Source organism: Miscanthus floridulus, chromosome 1 (genome assembly GCF_019320115.1).
Source record: "Miscanthus floridulus cultivar M001 chromosome 1, ASM1932011v1, whole genome shotgun sequence".
In the NCBI taxonomy this organism is placed as follows: domain Eukaryota; kingdom Viridiplantae; phylum Streptophyta; class Magnoliopsida; order Poales; family Poaceae; genus Miscanthus; species Miscanthus floridulus.
Window position 1 is genome coordinate 123,875,805 of NC_089580.1, and position 9,625 is coordinate 123,885,429.

A 9,625-nucleotide genomic window follows, 5' to 3' on the forward strand; every position below is an offset into this window, starting at 1 on the left:
GTCCGGTGCTTAACCCTAGTCCCTGTGCCATCCGACAACACGACCGGACGTAGCCCTTCAGCGTCCGGTCGCTGGGTGATCCAGCGTCCGGTCAGTTGACCGATGCCAACATCTTTGCGACCAACTCCATTTCACTTCAAACTTCTTCACCCTTGCTCATGTGTGCCAACCACCAAGTGTATCACCATGTGCACATGTGTTAGCATATTTTCACAAATGTTTTCAAGGGTGTTAGTACTCCACTAGATCCTAAATGCATATGCAATGAATTAGAGCATCTAGTGACACTTTGATAACCGCATTTCGATATGAGTTTCACTCCTCTTAATAGTACGGCTATCTATTCTAAATGTGATCACACTCGCTAAGTGTCTTGATCACCGAAACAAAATGGCTCCTACAATTTTACCTTTGCCTTGAGCCTTTTGTTTTTCTCTTTCTTCTTTTCCAAGTTTAAGCATTTGATCATCATCATGCCATCACCATTGTCATGATCTTCGCCATTGCTTCATCACTTGGAGTAGTGCTACCTATCTCATAATTACTTCGATAAACTAGGTTAGCACTTAGGGTTTCATCAATTAACCAAAACCAAACTAGAGCTTTCAATCTCCCCCTTTTTGGTAATTGATGACAACCCTTTTACAAAGATATTAATTGAGATTTAATTGAATTCATGTTGCTTGCCCAAGCATATCTACCATGTGTAAAAGAGTATGGACAAGTTTCATGAACTCCAAATGATAGTAATTGCTCCCCCTACATATGTGCTAAGAGTTTGGATTGTAGCTTGCACATATGTTTAGATAGGAAATATAGCAGTCAATTTCTACCAAATGATGCTAAGGTATAAGAGATGGACCTTTAAAGCATGATACCAATCGGAGAGCACCAATATGCCATCCTTAGCATCATTAGTAACTAGACATATATAAAAACTAGAATACCCCGTGAGATCAACATTACATGCAAGGGTCTAGTTTCCATAGAATGAAAATAAGTCTTGCTACTTAGCCTATGCATGCTTGTTTTCCATTTCATCATTCAAACCTATAACTAGCATACATCACACAAGCATGAATGTTGAAATTAAGAACTTGTACCATGCAAGCAAATAAATGAAATGTTCATTCAAATGCATCATACAAGTTTATGAGCTTGCTCCCCCTACTTGTGTGATCAAAATTTTAATTGATCCCTTTCCTTTATCATATCTCTCCCTATCACTCATATCTTTGTTTCTCTCCCCCTTTGGCAACAATTAGCACAAAAGGTGTGCTCAAATTATAGATAGGTTAGGGTAAAACCATGTGAAATGAGGATCATTTTCTCAATTTGGTTCAATCTAGATTACTTGCAAAAGATATTTAACTCGGTTTGATCCAAGGACAAGCTTCTTCACACCTCCTAATAAGGGTTATCTTGTACCATGTTGAGTTAAACACTTATAGCTCATTTTCTAAATCAAACACTAGGTTTACAAGCCCACAAACATGTCATATGCTACCACTAGACCAGTTCAAACATGCAAGCAATAGTGGTACCATACAAGCATCAAATTCATTTGATTTTCATGAATGAGCCTAGGACATGATAGGAATGACTAGATGCACTAAACAAGTCCTTAGCAATGGATGGATGACATGTCAATCAACTTTACCTTGCTTGCTTGAAGGAGAGGCATGTCATATAGTGGGGATGCATCAACACATATTGGAGAAGTCAAGTATGTTCAATTCATTCCTTAGCTTGCAAAACCTCTTCTCATCAAGTGGCTTGGTGAATATGTCGGCAAGTTAATCTTTGGTGCCCACACTCTCTATGCAAATGTCCCATTTTTGTTGGTGATCTCTTATGAAGTGATGACAGACATCTATGTGCTTTGTTCTTGAGTGTTGAACCAGGTTGTTGGTGAGCTTTATGGCACTTTCATTGTCACATAGCAACGGCACTTGCATGAACTTGATTCCAAAGTCACTCAAAGTAGCCTTCATCCAAAGTAATTGAGCACAACAACTACCGGCCGAAATGTACTCTGCTTTGGCGGTTGAAAGTGCTACACTATTTTGCTTCTTTGATGACCAAGATACAAGTGATCTTCCCAATAGTTGACATGTGCCCGATGTGCTCTTTCTCTCAACTTTGCATCCCGCATAATCGGAATTCGAATATCCAATCAACTCAAATCTTGCTCCTTTGGGATACCATAATCCAACATGTTGTGTATGCTTCAAGTACCTTAATATTCTCTTAGTTGCCTTCAAATGACTTTCTCTTGGTGAGGCTTGAAATCTAGTACACATGCATACACTAAACATCATATCCGGCCTTGATGCGGTCACATAGAGTAGACTTTCAATCATAGACCGATACATCTTTTGATCCACCATGTTGCCACTAGCATCACTATCCAAGCTTCCACTTGTCCCCATTGGTGTACTAATAGCTTTACTCTCATCCATTTCAAACTTCTTGAGCATGTCCTTGATATACTTGCCTTGACTCACAAATGTGCCATTCTTCATTTACTTGATTTGAAGACCAAGGAAGTAACTAAGCTCTCCAATCATAGACATCTCAAACTCACTTGCCATCATCTTGCCAAACTCCTCACAAAATTCTTAATTTGTTGATCCAAAGATGATATCATCAACATAGATTTGCATTACAAACAAGTCATTTCCAAGCTTCTTGGTGAAGAGAGTGGTGTCAACCTTTCTCATCTTGAATCCCTTAGAGAGTAGGAAATCCCTCAATCTCTCATACCATGCTCTAGGTGCTTGCTTCAATCCATACAAAGCCTTTCTCAACTTGTAAACATGGTTGGGTTTCTTTTCAACCTCAAAACCAGGAGGTTGCTCAACATACACAAGCTCATTGATGTACCCATTTAGAAATGCACTCTTCACATCCATTTGGTACAACTTGATGTTGTGGGCACAAGCATAGGCTAACAAGATCTTAATTGCTTCCAATCTTGCAACCGGGGCATATGTTTCTCTAAAGTCAAGACCTTCACCTTGAGTGTAACCTTGAGCCACTAATCTTGCTTTGTTCCTTATTATTATCCCATCTTGATCTTGCTTGTTCCGAAAGACCCACTTGGTTCCAATCACATTATGATCCTTAGGCCTCTCAACTAAATCCTATACTTGGTTTCTTGTGAAGTAGTTTAGCTCTTCATGCATAGCATTGATCCAATCAACATCTCTCAAAGCTTCATCTATTTTCTTAGGTTCTATGGATAACACAAATGAGAAATGCTCACAAAATGAAGCCAATCTTGACCTTGTTTGCACACCTCTTGAAATATCACCAATGATAGTGTCCAATGGATGATCTTTTGCAACATTGGTTGGTTGAAGCACTTGCACTTGATTGCTAGCATTTGATTGATCACTTGGTTGAGATGATGAACTAGCCATTTGTTGATCTTGCACATTGCCATTACTAGTGCTTGCTTGGATTTGATCATGAGAACCACTAGCTTGCACATTTGAGTTAGAGAGTACTTGATTCTTGTCATCTTCAACATCAATCACCTCTCTAGGCCTTATATCATCAATGTCCATGTTCTTCATTGCATTGACCAATTGAGTGCCTCTCACATCATCTAGATTCTCATCTTTCTCTTGGGAATCATTTGTTTCATCAAATTCCACATCATGAACCTCCTCAAGAGTACCACTAGCCAAATTCCAAACTCTATAAGCCTTGCTAGTAGTGGAGTAACCAAGCAAGAAACCTTCATCACATTTCTTTTCAAACTTACTCAATCTAGTGCCTTTCTTCAATATATAGCATTTACAACCAAAAACCCGGAAGTATGCTATGTTGGGCTTTCTTCCATTCAAAAGCTCATGAGGTGTTTTCTTCATCATGGGGTGACAATAGAGTCGGTTGCTATAGTAGCAAGCCGTGTTAATTGCTTTGGCCCAAAATGAATGACTCACATTGTACTCACTCAACATTGATCTTGCCATATCAATTAAGGTTCTATTCTTTCTTTCAACTAGCCCATTTGATTGAGTATACTTGGCCTAGAATTGATGTCTAATTCCAAATTCATCACATAGCTCATCAATTCTAGTATTCTTGAATTCACTACCATTGTCACTTCTAACTTTCTTGATTGTTGTTTCAAACTCATTGTGAATGCTTTTGATAAATAATTTGAATGTTGCAAACACATCACTCTTGTCCACTAGAAAGAATACCCATGTGTTTCTAGTGAAATCATCCACAATCATAAATCCATATTTGTTTCCACCAATGCTAGTGTATGTGGTTGGCCCAAACAAGTCCATGTGCATTAACTCAAATGCCTTAGATGTGCTCATCATGCTCTTCTTAGGATGTGTGTTACCAACTTGCTTTCCGGCTTGACATGCACTACATAGCTTATCCTTCTCAAATGTGATATCTTTCAAGCCTCTAACTAAGTCATGCTTAATCAACTTGTTCAATTGTTTCATTCCAACATGACCAAGCCTTCTATGCCATAACCAACCCATGCTAGACTTAGTGATCAAACATGTTGACAATTGAGCTTCTCTAGCATTGAAATCAACTAAGTATAGATTCTTATATCTAAATCCTTTGAATATCAAGTTAGAGCCATCTACACTTATGATCTCTACATCATCTACACCAAATATGCATTTGAAACCAAGATCACACAATTGAGCTACTGATAATAGGTTGAAGTTCAAGCTCTCTACTAATAGCACATTGGAAATGCAAGTCATTGAATATTGCAATCTTACCAAGCCCTTTGACCTTGCCTTTGCCATTATCACCAAATGTGATACTATCAATCTCATTGCTCTTGTTTTCATTGATTGAATTGAACATTCTTGGATCACCGGTCATGTGTTGTGTGCACCCACTATCAAGCACCCAATGCCTTCCTCCGGCTTTATAGTTTACCTACAAAAGAGGATCAATTTCTTTTAGGTACCCAAACTTGCTTGGGTCCTTGTAGGTTAGTTACCAAGGTCTTTGGTATCCAAATGACCTTCTTCTTTGGGCCCACAATTGTTGTACCAATGAACTTAGCCTTCACACCATTGGCACCCTTGAAAAGCATGTAACAAGAATCAAATTTAATTGAGGATACATTAGGTAGCTTGTTCTTGTTAGTCTTGCAATTTTGCTCTATATGCCCAACTTGCTTGCATCTATTGCAAAACCGACCATTGCCCTTCACAAAGCTAACTTTGGGAGTGACAAAGGCTGCCTTGCCTTTCTTGGGGGTATAGCCTAATCCCTCTTTGTTGACAGAAAACCTTTGGCTACCCAAGCACTTTAGCAAGCGGGCATCTCCACCATAGGCATTGCCTAAGGCACGAGTGAGCTTATTCACCTCCTTCTTGAGGGTCTTATTTTCCACCATTAGTGAGGTTTCATGAGTGAGACCATCATTCAAAGGTGAAGTGGAAGTGGTAGTGCTACAAGAAGTGTTAGTGGGAGCAACAAAAATAGATTTATCAATAAGATCACATGTTAGTCCCACATCACATGTTATGATCACTTGCTCCTTCTTGGCTTCCTCCACTTTGACTTGCTCAATGAGAGAGGAGTGAGCTTTTTCAAGCTTAGAGTGAGCTTTGCCAAGCTTCTCATGGGCTTCCATTAGCCTCTCATGAGTGGCATTGAGCTCATCAAGGGATTGCTCAAGAAATTTGACTTTCTTATTCAATTCCTTGCACTCCTTTCTCTTCATCTCAAAGCAAGTATGCACTTGCTCACACATGTCCATGAGCTCCTCCTTGGAGTACTCCTCCTCCTCATCATCATCACTCCTACAAGCATCACTTTCACATTCATCATCATCACTCACAACATATTTTACCTTGATAGGTTTTGCCATGAGGCATGTCGATGGAGTGTCGAAGATGGAGAGCTTATTGTTGATGGCGATGCTTGCTAGTGCTCTCTTGATGGATTTCTTGTCATCATCACTAGAGCTATCACCATCCGAGGAACCATCACTATCCCAAGTGACTACATAGCCTCCACCCTTCTTCTTCTTTTGGAAGGTCATTCTCTTCTCCTTCTTCTTCTTTTCATTCTTATCTTTCTGGTGCTTCTTCTTCTCATCTTCATCATTATCACTATTATAGGGACAATTTGCTACAACATGATCGGGGCTTTTGCAATTATAGCATGTTCTCACATACTCTTTGCTCTTGGTGTGATCTCTTCTCTTTCTTGCACCATAGCCCTTCTTCTTCATGAATTTGCCCATCTTACGCACAAATAGAGCCATGGCTTCATCATCAATGTCACTAAGATCATCATCATCACTTGATTCTTTCTTGGACTTGCCCTTGTTCTTGGATGATGATGAGCTAGCCTTGAATGCTATACTCTTCTTCTTCTTGTCTTCTTCTTCCTTCTTGTCATCCTTGTCATCCCCCTCCCTTTCCACACGGTATGTCTCTTGGGTCATGACATCACCTAGTACTTGGTTGGGGGTAATCTCTTTTAATCCTCCTCTTATGATGAGCAATCTTAACATCTCAAATCTTGGAGGTAGGCACATTAAGAACCGATGAGAGACATCATCATCCTTGATCTTTTCTCCTAAAGCCTTCAAGTCATTGACAATTACTTGTAGCCAATGGAACATCTCCGGAATGCTCTCATCATCCTTCATCTTGAAACTTGTCAACTTGTCCTTGAGGATGTACAACTTGGCACTCTTCACTGCCGGTGTGCCCTCATATGTTTCCTCCAATCTTGTCCACACCTCATTTGCTCTTTCACAATCCTTGATTTGCTCAAACACTTTGGAATCAATGGCATTGTATATGGTGTTGAGGGCCATTGTGTTGCATTGCTTGTTGGTCTTATCTTGGTTGGTGGGATTGTCGGGATCAATGATAGCATAATCATTTTTGGTCACTTCCCATACTTGATCATTGATTGAACCAAGATACATCCTCATCTTTCTCTTCCAATAATCATAGCATGTGCCATCAAAGAACGGTGGTTTGCCCCCCACATGGTTGAACACAACTTGAGCCATAATTTGACACTGAGGTTGTTAAGCCTTCAATCAAACGGTGACCACGGCTCTCATACCACTTGAAAGGTCCTAATATGGCTAGAGGGGGTGAATAGCCTATTTAAAATTCTACAAATCAACTAGAGCAATTTGATTAGTATGACAAATAGCGAAATACAAACTTGCTCTAGCTCTACAAGGGTTGCAAGCCACCTATTCAACAATTCTAGTTGCAATGATAGCTAGACACATAATTTGCTATGATACTACTCACTAAGAGCTCTCAATCTTTCTACTCTAAAGAGCTCCACTAAGCAAACTTAAATAGCAAAGCAAGCTCTCAAATCTAATTACACTAAAGAGCTTGCTACAACTAATTTGCAAGAATGTAAACGAGTGAGTAAGATGGTTATACCGCCATGTAGAGGAATGAACCAATCACAAGATGAATATGAAACCAATCACTGGGAGAATATGAAATGGCAAGAGACAACCGATTTTTCTCCCGAGGTTCATGTGCTTGCCAACATGCTAGTCCCTGTTGTGTCGATCAACACTTGGTGGTTCGGCGGCTAAGAGGTGTTTCACAAACCTCATCCACACGATTGGACACCACAAGAACCTACCCACAAGTGAGGTAACTCAATGACACGAGCAATTTACTATAGTTACCTTTTGGCACTCCGCCGAGGAAGGTACAACTCCCCTCACAATCACCGAAGACGGCCACGAACAATCACCAACTCATGCCGATCCTCCACCGCTGCACCGAGCCATCTAGGTGGTGGCAACCACCAAGAGTAACAAGCGAAATCCGCAGTGCAACACGAATACCAAGTGCCTCTAGATGCAATCACTCAAGCAATGCACTTGGATTTTCTCCCAATCTCACAAAGATGATGGATCAATGATGGAGATGAGTGGGAGGGCTTTGGCTAAGCTCACAAGGTTGCTATGTCAATGAAAATGTGCAAGTGAGTGAGCTAGAACCGGCCATGGGGCTTAAATAGAAGCCCCCACGAAATAGAGCTGTTGTACCCCTTCACTGGGTACTAATCGGGGTGACCGGATGCTCCAGTCTAGTTGATCGGACTCTAGATCCAGCGTCCGGTCGCTCGATGTAAGCCACGTGTCATTCTGAGTTAAACCTGAGCCGCCAGATCTCAACGGCTATTAACTAACCGGATGCTCCGGCACAAGTGACCGGACGCTTAGACCCTAGTGTCCGGTTATTTCCAGTAAGCTCCCAAAATCGTCTTTTGCCGACCGAACACGTCCAGTCATGCTTGACCGGACATAGACCAGTGTCCGGTGCTTAACCCTAGTCCCTGTGCCATCCGACAACACGACCAGACGTAGCCCTTCAGCATCCGATCGCTGGGTGATCCAGCATCTGGTCAGTTGACCGACGCCAACATCTTTGCGACCAACTCCTTTTCACTTCAAACTTCTTCACCCTTGCTCATGTGTGCCAACCACCAAGTGTATCACCATGTGCACATGTGTTAGCATATTTTCACAAACGTTTTCAAGGATGTTAGTACTCCACTAGATCCTAAATGCATATGCAATGAATTAGAGCATCTAGTGGCACTTTGATAACCGCATTTTGATATGAGTTTCACTCCTCTTAATAGTACGACTATCTATCCTAAATGTGATCACACTCGCTAAGTGTCTTGATCACCGAAACAAAATGGCTCCTACAATTTTACCTTTGCCTTGAGCCTTTTGTTTTTCTCTTTCTTCTTTTCCAAGTTTAAGCATTTGATCATCATCATGCCATCACCATTGTCATGATCTTCGCCATTGCTTCATCACTTGGAGTAGTGCTACCTATCTCATAATTACTTCGATAAACTAGGTTAGCACTTAGGGTTTCATCAATTAACCAAAACCAATCTAGAGCTTTTAGTGGGGATGCACCAGATGAATCGCTCCACTCACTCACCGCTATAGCCACCGAGCGCAGCACAGGAGGCCGCATCTGCGCCTCACGCTAGCCTGGCGCTCGCTCTGCACTGATCGCCTATACGCGAGCAGCTCGGGCCGAACCAAGACGCTTGTAGCATCATCAGTAACCAGCGTCGATCCCGACATGAGGATGGTGTCAGTTGAGTGGCAGTGATGGCAGGTGACATAGACCCTAGCCGGACCATCGCAAGGAGTGGTGAAATGCACCCTAGGCGTGGTCGCCGACCGGACTACCTGAGTCCCAGCCTGGATGGCCCGGGACCATGGGCCTTTACCCGACGCATCCAGAGAGCGTCGCTCCCACAATGCTTTAACAGAGGCTGAGGCAAAGGCAAGGCCAAGTGCGAGGATTAGGACGAGGGCCCCTCCATGCAGAGGGGCAAAAAGAACAAAGAAGATTGTCGCCGACCGGGCAACTCCGTGTTGGTCGTCGCGGCTGATCACACGGACAAGCAGCCCCAGCAGGGCCTTTTGGACCACTTCAACGAGCTCATGGAGAGCCCATGCACCAACCACGCCTACCCCGTCAAACACCTCTACAAGGACTACAAGCTCCTCAAGCGCCTTCTACGATAGGCCAGCGGGCCAAAGGAAGGAAAAGGCAAAGAAGCAGTGGCCAAGAAAGGGGGCATAGCGGGC